Consider the following 14,273-nt stretch of genomic DNA (forward strand, 5'->3'; position numbering starts at 1 on the left):
CAGGGACTGCCCTAATGATTCAGAGTCCCATTTCTCTAGAATGTTGCAGCATTTTGAACAATTCATACAATACATACTATATTATACAGCAGTGGTCCCCAACCTGCGGTCCTCCAGATGTTGTAAAACTACAACTCCCAGCATGCCCGGACAGCCAACGGCGGTCCGGGCATGCTGGGAGTTGTAGTTTTGCAACATCTGGAGGTCCGCAGGTTGAAGACCACTGCTATACAATATATCCCTGTTTGAAGGGGAACTCCGGTGGAAAACATTTTTTTTTTTTTAATCAACTAGTGCCAGAAAGTTAAACAGATTTGTAAATTACTATTAAAAAAAAATATTAATCCTTCCAGTACTTATCAGTTGCTGTATGCTCCAGAGGAAGTTGTTTTCTTTTTAAATGTCCTTTCTGTCTGTCCACAGTGCTCTCTGCTGTCACCTCTGTCCATGTCAGGAAATGTCCAGAGCAGGAGAGGTTTGCTGTGGGGATTTGCTCCTGCTTTGGACAGTTCCTGACATGAACAGAGGTGTCAGCAGAGAGCACTGTAGTCAGACTGGAAAGAAATTCAACAAGAAAAGAACTTCCTCTGTAGTATCCAGCAGCTCATAAGTACTAGAAAGATTAAGATTTTTAAATAATTAAGTAATTTACAAATCTGTTTAACTTTCTGGCACCAGTTGATTTAAAATAAATAAATAAAATGTTTTCCGCTGGAGTACCCCCTTTAATGCTGCTGTTGGTTTGGGCAATATAAAGCTGATAACATCTATGCTTACAGGAGACCTTTTATCAGAAAAGAAACAGTAGCCACCTCTGACATTTTGAATAGTCATCTTTTTCATATTCTGAGAAAAACATAATTTGATAACATCTCTTAAGTTTTTTTTAACTAATCTCTATGCATCAAGTCCTTTTCGACCCAATGTAACGGCGTCACCGGTGAAGAGGTCACTGGCAGACGTAGTAAATGGAGACCCCCTCCGTCAACATGTGCAAGTCATTTAAATTCTAATTCGGTCTCAAGGTCACCCAGAGAGCAGCTTCAAGGACATTTCAATTCTCAAGAGATGAAACCTAACAGGGAAATCTGTGGTTAGGATGATAGCCGGTCACAGCTGCATAATGTACGACACACACACCCCTTCTCTTCTCGAAAGAATTTAAGAAGTACAGGAAAGAAATAACTCCGCCATAAACTGCTTTGACCCCCACGTCCTAAAGAGACGGTTTCTGAGTTCATGTTCTTCAGCGGTTCTGCATTCTATTTTCATCAGTATCATTCTGACGAGAAGCGGCTATTTTATTTCTCTGAAAGTATTCATTTCAGTGTAAGCTGTCTTGGGGAATCTGAGAAATGGCAGCATGTGCTTGAAGAACAAAGAGGGCTGGAATGATTGACTTCTAACTCAGCTGACTCACTTTTTTTCGGCGTTATATCCCCAGAGTTCGGCCCCTGTACATTCATTTTAGCCTGCTCTGCGTATTAAACAACTATTGATTGGTAAGCTGGACTTCTGCTGGGAAGAGGCTTTTAATAGGTCAGTATGGTTCCACTACAGTGATCACAACCAAAGTGGAACGCTTGATTTGGTGCCGGTGGCTCGAGTGGTTCTTCATGTGATTTAAAGAAAACTTGGAAAAATTAAGGCAGTCAAATGGAGATTTTCACCGCGTGACATACATGTGGATTACAGACGTAAACATGTAATATTGCTTGGACTTAAAAAGAAAAAAAAAATGTATATAATTTTCTAATCTGTAGCCCAGAATACATTTTGTTTGCTTTTGGTCTTTTTTACTTGCCCTGTTGTGGACATTAAAGGGAAACTGGCTAGAAATAATATTCTATTCGGGGTATTAACAGGGTGAGCCTAAACAGCTGCCCTGCACCCTTTTTTTTATAATGTTGCTCCATTCCTCTACTATTTACCTAGCTCCCATCCCGGCATGCTGTCTCATGACCAGCCGTTAAACACAGGGGTTTGTGTGTGAATTGCGCATGCGTGAGTGATGTATGATGGAACGGATGTGATCTGCATAGTACCCGAAAGTACAAGCGAGCGGCAGCGCTCGGACATAAGACCACAGAGACTCACAGGTATCTCCTTCTGTTTAGACAGATTTTTGTAATTAAGTTGATTATGTAATATATATAAGACAGATGTAAGAAGATGGAGGCATAACACCCCTGAGGAAGTTGCCGACGGGCAACGGAACGCGTGGGGTCTTTAGGGGGGCACCTGCCTGGTCACTCCTCCATCGATCGTCCTATGCTATCTTACCACAATTATGCTACATGAAAATACAGGTTGTATATGGGTTTTTGAGATAAATTATACTATAATGTGGCAGTTTATATGAATATCATAGTGATGCTGTTTACATATTGTAATAAGCAGGTGCCCTGGGTGGGGTTCCCCTTGTTGAGGGGGCTCCCCCCGTTTGTGCGGTTGGCTGTTTTTGGCCCTTTTAAGTGTTTTTAATGATACTGTATGTCTTTTTGATACATTTACTAATAAAAGGATTTTTGATATATGCATATTATGGGTGTGCGCTGTTTTGCGTGTTTCTTTTTCTTTGGATATTGTGCTACATTTGATATGTATAGCAGCACCCCTTGTTTAAATAGATGGTGCTGAGCCCACTCCCATCTTAGTGTGTGAAGTGGACATGACTTTTTCTATGTAAGTCCATGAGCCTCTCAGGGATGACACAATGACGTTTCACTGCCCAGAGATATAGCCTGAAGCTGCTATTTCTAGTCCTGGTCTCCTTAAGGTCCTGGTGCAAGCTAACCACTGCACCCCATATAATGGATGTCCCCCTTACACCTCAGCACTACAGATAAAGAAATGGGACAAAGAAAATGGGCCTGCCAGGTGTGGCCGCATGGTAAAGCGAATTGTCCCTTTACAATGGAATGAGTGAATGTGAGACAGACTCCTCCAACCTGGGCAAAAGAAGACAATGCCATGAGACTGAGACATCTTAACCCCTTAAAGGGGTACTCCAGTGAAAAACTTTTTTTTTTTTTTTAATCAACTTGTGCCAGAAAGTTAAACAAATTTGTAAATTACTTCTGTGTAAAAATCTTTTCTGTCAGGTCACAGTGCTCTCTGCTGACACCTCTTTCCATGTCAGGAAGTGTCCAGAGCACAAGAGGTTTGCCATGGGGATTTGTTCCTGCTTTGGACAGTTCCTGACATGACCAGAGATGTCAGCAGAGAGCACTGTGGTCAGACAGAAAAGAACTATACAACTTCCTCTGGAGCATACAGCAGCTGATAGGTACTGGAAGGATTAAGATTTTAAATAGAAGTATTTTACAAATCTGTCTAACTTTTTGGCACCAGTTGATTTGAAAAAAAAAAAAATATGTTTTCCCCCGGAGTACCCCTTTAACCCCTTAACGACGCAGGACGTATATTTACGTCCTGCGCCGGCTCCCGCGATATGAAGCGGGATCGCGCCGCGATCCCGCAACATATCGCGTCGGTCCCGGCGTCCTCATACCGCCCTGTACGTGGAAAAATAAAAAAGTTATAGGGGTCAGAAGATGACATTTTTAAACGTATAAATTTTCCTGCATGTAGTTATGATTTTTTCCAGAAGTGCGACAAAATTAAATCTATATAAGTAGGGTATCATTTTAACCGTATGGACCTACAGAATAATGATAAGGTGTAATTTTTACTGAAATATGCACTGCGTAGAAACGGAAGCCCCCAAAAGTTACAAAATGGCTTTTTTTTCCGATTTTGTCGCACAATGATTTTTTTTTTCATTTTGCCGTGCATTTTTGGGTAAAATGACTAATGTCACTGCAAAGTAGAATTAGCGACGCAAAAAATAAGCCATAATATGGATTTTTAGGTGGAAAATTGAAAGGGTTATGATTTTTAAAAGGTAAGGAGGAAAAAATGAAAGTGCAAAAACGGAAAAACCCTGAGTCCTTAAGGGGTTAAAGTGGCTTTGTCCACTCACCTGTGCTTGATCAATAGTGAAGGTATCCGACCTGTGGTTGTTAGTACCACAGTACCTAACATTGCCTCTGCCTGACTCTCGCATGCTATGCTGACCCTCCTGTACTTGAACTGAAACACTGAACCTGCACCACTTGCCACAACTCATCTGCCAGCCTATTATCCAAGCCTGCACCAATCCCACCTTTAACTGTTTCTCAGTAACTGGCACCAGGATCTTCTGACCTGTGTGGCCCACCACTACCACACTGGTACGATCTTGGGGAACAATTTGGTCCCCTCTAGCATCAGATGTCCAGCTTCTGCATAAGGAGTGAAAACATAGAGGGACATTTACAATTCTTTGACTATGTAGTCTGGTTTTTACCTTTTTTTTTTCTACTTCATTTTTGCTTACGTGCGACAAATTTACTAAATTGTCGCACGGCGTTAATAAATTTGTCGCACGTGGGCAAAAGTGGGAAATTTACTTAATGTAGTTGAAAAAATAGTCATTTACTAGTTTCTGCTGTCTGACTTGGTCAGTCAGTCTGTTCTCTGTCTGGACTTTCTTTTTTGGTGTAGATCTCTGTTTTTTTTTTAACCCATTTTACTCAATATACTACAGGCTTAATTAAATGGCTCATATTAGTGGGAAGCGTAAGTCCAAAACCCGTAATGTTGCTCAACCTACTGCTGCTGAGGTATTATTGGAAAACATGTCTGGCACAACTGTTAATCAGGATTTTGATGCTGGCTCTTCGCTTCACCCTTCCTCTGAAGTTTCGGATGGTGAAGGCTCAGTGGCGCCCGCAATGCAGCGTATGTGTTTAAAACAACTAAACGCACACCGGAACAACAACCTGGATTGCTGTGGTTTGTGCACAGAGCTTTTACCTATAAAAAAAAGGTGGCGATGTTAACCATCACCGGATCTTCTGAGTTTTGTTACACCAATTTGCAGATATTCCAATTTTTGCAATTTTTGAAGCACATAAGATTTCAATGCCCATTCCCTCTACGGGAAACTGCTGTAATGTTAAAAAAGCATACCCAAAGAGGATGTTGGATTCGAAAAGTATTGACCCTGCTGTTTTAAGTTTTCCTTAAACCAAAAAAAGCAATGAACCAAAAAGGAGAAAAAAAAGGAAAAATCACTTGTGTTTTATTTAAGAGTTTCTGATAGCAGATTATTTCAAACTATACATATGTGTTTACATTTGAAAAATAAACAACATTTTTGTTTAAAAACATGCATAACGACTAATGGCCTATTCTTTGCTTACATAGTTCCGTTTAGTAATCCAAAACTTTGGTGGGGTACATTTAGTCAAGTTTTTTAGCATTTGCGACTGTTTTGCGACTGACACAGTTAATAAATTCGTGACCACTGCAAGTCAAAAATCCAAACTAGATTAAATCAAGCGGGGAAAAAAATTTGCTCTTCTAGCTCTTCCGAGAGAAAGTCGTACGAAAAATAGCGTAGTCACAATTGCGACAATTTAGCGACAAACATAGTAAGAAAAAAATGACTAAACCCCTTAGTAAAAGTACCTCATAGAGAGTACTTAGAATACAATCCTGTGCTTGGCCCTAAACCAAACTGTTTGGGTCGCACAGTGGGTCCACACTTGTTGGGGCACCAGTTTTATTATTACCTCTGCACTTACTGTAGCTAAATCCATAGGCATCATGTAATGGACAGAAGGTTTCAGCAGCAGCATTTTGTTTTATAGATTGTAAAGTGATGCAAATTGGATTTGTATTACCCATGTACAATAGTTAAAGACACAATTTTTGCTAGTTTTTGACCATGGAAAACCAATATAGACTACTGAAAAAAAAAACACATGCCTGCACTGTTTCCTGCCACCCGACACCCACTCTGTATGGCTGTACCCTGAACTATAGATGCTTACCTTTACAACCAAATCCCCATAGCAAACCTATCCTGCTCTGGACAGTTCCTGACATGAACAGAGGTGTCAGCAGATAGTGTTGAGCACGAATATTGACAATTCAAATATTTATCGCAAATTTCGCATATTCACGAATATGACGAAAATAGCGCTATATATTCGTAATTACGAATATTTGTATTTTTTTTTTCACACAGAACACATCACAGTGATCTCATCCTTCCCTGCTTCCAGCTTGTGGTTTAAAGAAGACTCATATACTGTAAATTAGACTGGAGAGCAAATATCCGCGAATATCCTCATATTCGTGAATACCGTCACTAAAATTAGATAGGCAGATAGATAGTGACTAGAGATGAGCGAACTTACAGTAAACTCGATTCGTCATGAACTTCTCGGCTCGGCTGTTGATGACTTTTCCTGCATAAATTAGTTCAGCTTTCAGGTGCTCCGGTGGGCTGGAAAAGGTGGATACATTCCTAGGAAAGAGTCTCCTAGGTCTGTATCCACCTTTTTCAGCCCACGGGAGCACCTGAAAGGTGAACTAATTTATGCAGTATAAGTCATCAACTGCCGAGCCGAGAAGTTTGTGACGAATCGAATTTACTGTAAGTTCGCTCATCTCTAATAGTGACGATATTCGCGAATATGACATGACAATATTCTAAATGAAAAAATGTCATAGAACCATTATCACTTCTGTATAGACCAAGAATTAAGAGATGGATAGATAGATAGATAGATGGATAGGTAAATAGTATATTCGTCCATATATTCGCTAAATATCTCAAATTTGAATATGGCATATGCCTCTCCTCACTATCAGCAGAGAGCACTGTGGTCACACAGAAAATAATTGCAAAAAGAAAAGAACTTCCTGTGGAACATACTGCAGCTGATAACTACTGGAAGGATTACATTTTTTTTAAATAAAAGTCATTTACAAATCTATTTAACTTTCTGGCACCAGTTGATTAAAAAAATAAAAATAAAAGTTGTTTTCCAATGGAGTACCCCTTTAACATATAACCCAAACACTAAGCAGTGATACAATACATAACAACTGTTACGCCGAGCGCTCCGGGTCCCTGCTCCTCCTCGGAGCGCTCGCGGCGTTCCTCTCTCTGCAGCGCCCCGGTCAGACCCGCTGACCGGGAGCGCTGCACTGACACTGCCGGCGGGGATGCGATTCGCATAGCGGGACGCGCCCGCTCGCGAATCGCATCCCAAGTCACCCACCTGTCCCGGTCCCCGGCTGTCACGTCCTGGCGCGCGCGGCTCTGCTCCTTAGGGCGCGCGCCCGCCAGCTCTCTAAGATTTAAAGGGCCAGTGCACCAATGATTGGTGCCTGGCCCAATCAGTCTGATTAGCTTCCACCTGTGCACCTGTCTATATAACCTCACTTCCCCTTCCCTTCCTTGCCGGATCTTGTTGCCCTTGTGCCTTGTGAAAGCGTTTACAGTGTTTGCCTTACCAGTGTTCCTGACCTCTTGCTATCTCCATTGACTACGAACCTTGCCGCCTGCCCCGACCTTCTGCTACATCTGACCTTGCCTCTGTCTAGTCCTTCTGTCCCACGCCTTCTCAGCAGTCAGCGAGGTTGAGCCGTTGCCGGTGGATACGACCTGGTTGCTACCGCTGCAGCAAGAGCATCCCGCTTTGCGGCGGACTCTAATGAATACCAGTAGCAACCTAGAACCGGTCCACCGACACGATCCACGCCAATCCCTCGCTGACACAGAGGATCCACATCCAGCCTGCCGAATCCTAACAGTAGATCCGGCCATGGATCCCGCTGAGGTCCCACTGCCAGTTGTCGCTGACCTTACCACGGTGGTCGCCCAGCAGTCTCAACAGATAGAGCAACTTGGACAACAGTTCGCCCAACAAGGACAGCTACAGCAGCAACCATCTCCTCCGCCAGCTCCTGCACCTCCTCCGCAGTGAGTGTCCGCTCCTGGCCTCCGCTTGTCCCTGCCGGACAAATTTGATGGGGACTCTAGACTCTGCCGTGGTTTCCTGTCACAATGTTCCCTACATTTGGAGATGTTGTCGGACCAATTTCCTACAGAACGGTCGAAGGTGGCTTTCGTGGTTAGTCTCCTGTTTGGGAAGGCCCTGTCATGGGCCACACCGCTCTGGGACCGCAATGATCCTGTCACTGCCACTGTACAGTCCTTCTTGCTGAGGTTCGTAGTGTCTTCGAGGAACCAGCTCGAGCTTCTTCTGCCGAAACTGCCTTTGATGAATTTACCCAGGACTTCTCTGTCTTCCAGAAGGAAATTCTACAATTGCTCCCAATGTCCTCGTCCCTTGTGAAGCGACAACCGGACAAAAAGAGCGGGAGACCTAGGGGGGGGGTGCTGTTACGCCGAGCACTCCGGGTCCCTGCTCCTCCTCGGAGCGCTCGCGGCGTTCCTCTCTCTGCAGCGCCCCGGTCAGACCCGCTGACCGGGAGCGCTGCACTGACACTGCCGGCGAGGATGCGATTCGCATAGCGGGACGCGCCCGCTCGCGAATCGCATCCCAAGTCACTCACCTGTCCCGGTCCCCGGCTGTCACGTCCGGGGACCAGCGCGCCAGCTCTCTAAGATTTAAAGGGCCAGTGCACCAATGATTGGTGCCTGGCCCAATCAGTCTGATTAGCTTCCACCTGTGCACCTGTCTATATAACCTCACTTCCCCTTCCCTTCCTTGCCGGATCTTGTTGCCCTTGTGCCTTGTGAAAGCGTTTACAGTGTTTGCCTTACCAGTGTTCCTGACCTCTTGCTGTCTCCATTGACTACGAACCTTGCCGCCTGCCCCGACCTTCTGCTACGTCTGACCTTGCCTCTGTCTAGTCCTTCTGTCCCACGCCTTCTCAGCAGTCAGCGAGGTTGAGTCGTTGCCGGTGGATATGACCTGGTTGCTACCGCCGCAGTAAGACCATCCCGCTTTGCTGTGGGCTCTGGTGAATACCAGTAGCAACCCTAGAACCGGTCCACACCAATCCCTCGCTGACACAGAGGATCCACATCCAGCCTGCCGAATCCTAACAACAACATGCAATAAGGTCAGGAGGTTCTGTTATTTTTCAGCTAAAAACCTAGATGAAAAAAATAAATAATTTATTAACCATGTCATGTATACAGTACATCAGTGGTCTCAAACTGTGGCCCTCCAGATGTTGCAAAACTTTAACTCCCAGCATGCCGGGAGTTAAAGTTTTGCAACATCTGGAGGGTTACCGTTTGAGACCACTGCAGTACATAGAGGGTGAACCTTTAGAAGACCCGTCTGAGGCTTAGTGTACCAATGCTCTACCCACCTACATGCTAGACACTGTTTTAACCCATCGGTGCCCCTTGGGGTATAGTGGTGCAAGAGGTTCACAGTAGGACAGTCCTACCTAGTACTGGACAGTCCTACCTAGTACAAGTGCGGACCAAAACCTTTTTATAACACAGTCAGTCAAAAGTTTTCTTGCAATGAAACAGTTAATAGAAATCCTCAGGAACCATAATACTTTAGGAATCATTGAACCTTTTGGACTAAGTTTCCACTCATCTTGTATTTAAATACCTTAACACACTCATAATATGGTTTTTTGGCTTGTGGCTTGGGCCTGACTGTTATAGGCTGCCAGCAAACAGCTAAGCCAGGTTATATACAGCCCCAGTGATAGATAACCTGGCTGATTTCCCATTCACTCTGTATAGCTGCATTATTTAATATAAGTTGGGTCCTGGAGATAATAAAACATACACATGTACACAGTTAAAATGTGATTGTTCTCTCCTAAAATAGCATCTGAATAGTGAGCCAAGCGTAAATGTTCTTGAAAAAAAATCACATACTTTCCTATCTGTTTTCAATTTAAAAAAATTTGTTCCTGTAAATATAGAGACGGTCTGACGGACCCTATGTATGACCGGAATAGCCGCGTGATATCTTGACATTTTTTAGAAACTGTATTCTGAGCAAAAAAATATCTGGCGTCAACCACTCACTCAAAACTATTAGTCATATACTGTAAACCACTAACATTCATAGGCAGGGCGTTCCAGGGTCTCGTTGTTACACCCAATCATTTTTAATCAAGCCTAGAGGATTAGTATGGTTATATTTTCAGCCACGCTCTTTTAAAGGGGAATGCGAGACAGATTAAATGTCCTTATATGTAGAAATCTATTATCAACCATTGTATATGAGTAAATGAGATCCATTAGGACCTGGTACAAAAATGGATTATCGTATCCGACATGGATCCTTTAAAAATGGAAGCCATTACTCTAGTGTCACATTTCCCATTAAAGAAATTATTTTTTTCATCTGGTGAATGCTGTCAATTATTTCTTCTTTACTAGTGTGAACAGAGTCTAATATGCAAGCCATGGGAATATGGAGATAACATATGTACTCCAATTTTTTCCCCTAACCTATCAAAGTTTTACTGTTGCACAGATTTATTTTATCTGCTGGCCTCCCTTATATTATTATTGGGCTGGGAAAGCTACCAGCATTAAAGGGGTACTCGCTGCTCAGCGTTTGGAACAAACTGGGAGCTGGGAGCTTGTGACGTCATAGCCCCGTCCCCTCATGACGTCACACCCGGCCCCCTCAATGCAAGTCTATGGGAGGAGACTTACATTGAGGGAACAGGGTGTGATGTCATTAGGGGGCGGGGCTACGACATCACGAGCTCCTGGTGCGGGCTCCAGTGTTCGGAACAGTTTGTTCCAAATGCTGAGCAGCGGAGTACCCCTTTAATGCTATATTAGGTGGGGAGATTATCAGCTGAATTGGCCGATATACACCCAATGTAATAGATCCAGTGATCAGATGACAAACCTGAAACATTAGTTAATCATTAGGTGATCATCAGGGTTGTATTTATGCTTAAAAATCATTTTTCATCGGCGGGGGGGGGGGAAGTGCTATTGACAATAGTGAAAGTGAATGGCTGTCTGAACAATCCAGTGATCATACTGTTGGATCTTTACCATCAAGTACTTTAAAAGAGTGCTCATGGACTTGTACAGTACAGTACATTGTTTGGTGCCTGTGTCTGGCAGCCAACCACCTTTCTAATAGAGTAATAGAGCCCTTATTGAGGACCTTCCAGTTCTGCTGACATATGTCATCCATGACAATGACATAACAATTGTGAGGCATCTTTTCTTCTTTACAGTATTCTGCTTTGTGCTGTTCCCATGTCATTAACATTAGAGATGTAGATTGTAGTATATCTAGGGGGCACTCCGGTCGAAAACACATTTTCTAAAATTAACTGGTGCCAGAAAATTAAACAGATGTATAAATTAGTTCTATTTAAAAATCTTAATCCTTCCAGTACTTATCAGCTGCTGTATGCTCCACAGTAAGTATGTATTTATTTCTGGAATTCTTTCCAGTCTGACCACAGTTCTCTCTGCTGACACCTCTGTCCGTATCAGGAACTGTCCAAAGTATAAGCAAATCCCCATAGCAAACCTCTCCTGCTCTGGACAGTTCCTGATATGGGCAGAGGTGTCAGCAGAGAGCACTGTGGTCAGACTGAAAAGAACTCCAGTAAGGAATACAACTGGTAGGTTCCCTTTAAAGGGGTACTCTGGTAGTATACAGCAGCTGATAAGTACTGGAAGGATTAATTTTTTTTAAATAGAACTAATTTACAAATCTGTTCACTATGTGGCACCAGTTGATTTAAAAAAAATGGGTTTTCCACCGGAGTACCCCTTTAAAGGGAACCTGCCAGGCCTCTAACCTTTAAGAGCTCTCCCCAATACCTTGTAGATGTAAGGCACAGTATCTGAATGTATGTGGTCATGCTACCCCACCCTCATTCCAGTCACTTCATATAAAGCCTGTCTATCGGTGTGTCAATCAAGCATGACAGCTGGAAGGAGGCAGGGGGCAGTGTGACTACAGTGTGACTACATGCCCTGCCACTCTGTTCCATATCTACCTACTCAGAGGTGGCGAGCAGAGATTTAAGTTTTTTAACCATAGTGTGGCTTCAGGGGAAGCTTATGGGCACAGCGTCTGAATGCTAAATGCTGTTCCCTAGATATACAATGTACAAGGGCTTATAGTGGTTAGGGGACCTGATAGGTTCTTTTATTGGACTCTAGCTTCTCTATGGATTCCAATGTGTCCTTCATACATGTCCTTGGTAGGGAGCCCTTCTTTTTCCCCTCAGGTCCCTCTGACTGACCATGCCCAACTATAGCATCTCTGGCATTAAACAACTGAGACCCAGCAGTCCCTCACCTTCTCTCTTTTAGACGTGACCATTATCAATGATAACACCTCAGCACAGCAGTTGTCATGCCTTCACTCTGTTATGCTCCTGCCAAGTCTCTTACTCTCCCGTGCTTATCCCTGGCATGTGGCATTAACTTCTCCATATTGGGATAGTGGGGCAAAACCAATTATTTGGACATCACTTTTGATAGGTGAAAAAAGTGGCAAGGGTTAACCAGTTAGTGAGTAAAGCCAGATTTATCATTATTACAGACTAAAATAATGTGAATTGTAGAGTGAATCTGTTTAGGGAAGTCCAAGATGACCCAAATCTATTTATTATTATCATTATTATTATTTGTCTCTCCTAAAAACTTCTATTTCAGACTGGCACATGAACTGCTACTTTTCATTAATCTCCCCTATCGTGTTTATGTAATCCAGTTTTCAGATATATAAAAGTGCACTTGCGGCATTCACTTTGCTTAATTCCTTATTGGAGATAAGTCATATATCACAGCAGAAAAGAGGCTAAAACTTAACTTCTACTACAGAAAACCAAAACTCCACGCATCAGTGATATTGAGTTACAACAGAAACCACAAGTACTTTAATTTAAATAAAACAAGTGATCTCAGTAAGATTTCCTAGTCTTAATATGCAAACACCGGGCCATGAATAAAATAATATAAACACACCAGGTCAATTTACGTTGAGGTACCTGTGGTTTCTACTGTAACACAATATCCCTGATGTGTTTTTTTTTTTTTTTTTTTGTTAACTTAATGTGTAAAAGTTACCTTTTTTAGGCTTCTTTTTGCTGTAATATGTGTCTCTACAGTAAGAGTAGCAGGATTAATAATGGTCCGGTGATGTGAATGTAGATAAATCAGCAGCGACATGATGCACATGAGGATACTTCAGCACAGCTCACCGGTCAACGGCCATTTGCTGGTGAGCTGGGTTGACGTATCCTCATGTGCATCATGTCGCTGCTGATTTATCTACAATAAAATATTGAACGGGATGAGAGCTGAAAGAACATTCTTTTGTCTCTGTGAACCGGATTTTTCATACTGATATTTGCACTGCTGAGCATCACACAGGAAAATCACTTAAAAGAATACAGAAAACATAAGCACGAAAAAAGTGCATCTCGATTACCCTCTATTGCCATCATTGTTCTTGTCAGTGTTATAGATGAATGTTTACTATACATATATGTACCGTATTTTTCGCCCTATAAGACGCACTTTTTCTTCCCCAAAACTGTGCGTCTTATAAGGCAAATGGCCGGGACCCGCCGCTAATACAGGACATCACCGATCGCGGTGATGCCCTGTATTAACCCTTCAGACGCAACGATCAAAGCTGACCGCTGCGTCTGAAGCGAAAATAACACTAACCCGGCTGCTCAATCGGGCTATTCGGTACCGCCGAGGTGAAATTGCGGCGTCCCGAACAGCTTACAAGACATCGGGAGGGACCTTACCTGCCTCCTCTGTGTCTGCTCAGTGCCGGGATCCCCTGCACTCTCCTTCGACGTCATCACGTCATCGCGCACAACATCATCCAATAGGAGCGGCGTGCTTAGCGACGTGATGACGGCGACATGATGACGGCGACGGAGAGCGTGGATCCCGGGGACGAAGAAGTCCGGAGCGTCGGGGACACCACGGGGACGCAGCGACAGCGATGGAGCGATATCCAGGGCACCGGTGACACGTCCGGAGCGGCGGGGACACGTGAGTACTACCTCCTATACCAGTGGTCTTCAACCTGCGGACCTTCAGATGTTGCAAAACTACAACTCCCAGCATGCCCGGACAGTCGTTGGCTGTCCGGGCATGCTGGGAGTTGTAGTTTTGCAACATCTGGAGGTCCGCAGGTTGAAGACCACTGTTGGGTTCAGAATCTTTATATTTTTAGATTTAGTACCTATAAATTGGGTGCGTCTTATATGCCGGTGCGTCCTATAGGGCGAAAAATACATTAAATGCCAGTACCAGTGCTCCTATAACACCTATAGAGTGCCTGAAGTATAGATTTACCATCCAAAATGTCAATATTTTACATAAATCAATTCCAAATTGGAATTTTGGACTTTCTTCTGTAGGACCTATGAGGCTTTGTTGCACTCCAGTACTCTAGTAGGCTTATCTGATC

General features: G+C 43.4%; 1 long non-coding RNA gene across 1 annotated transcript in view; it reads right to left on the minus strand.

Annotated features, from left to right (window-relative positions):
* Positions 1-13,017, minus strand: part of LOC130294243 (uncharacterized) — a 40,194-nt gene extending 27,177 nt beyond the window's left edge. The window contains exon 1 of the long non-coding RNA XR_008848450.1: positions 12,908-13,017. This is a non-coding gene — a long non-coding RNA (uncharacterized LOC130294243). The remainder of the gene's footprint in view (positions 1-12,907) is intronic.
* Positions 13,018-14,273: the final 1,256 nt, after the last annotated feature.

Source organism: Hyla sarda, chromosome 10 (genome assembly GCF_029499605.1).
Source record: "Hyla sarda isolate aHylSar1 chromosome 10, aHylSar1.hap1, whole genome shotgun sequence".
Classification (NCBI taxonomy): Eukaryota; Metazoa; Chordata; class Amphibia; order Anura; family Hylidae; genus Hyla; species Hyla sarda.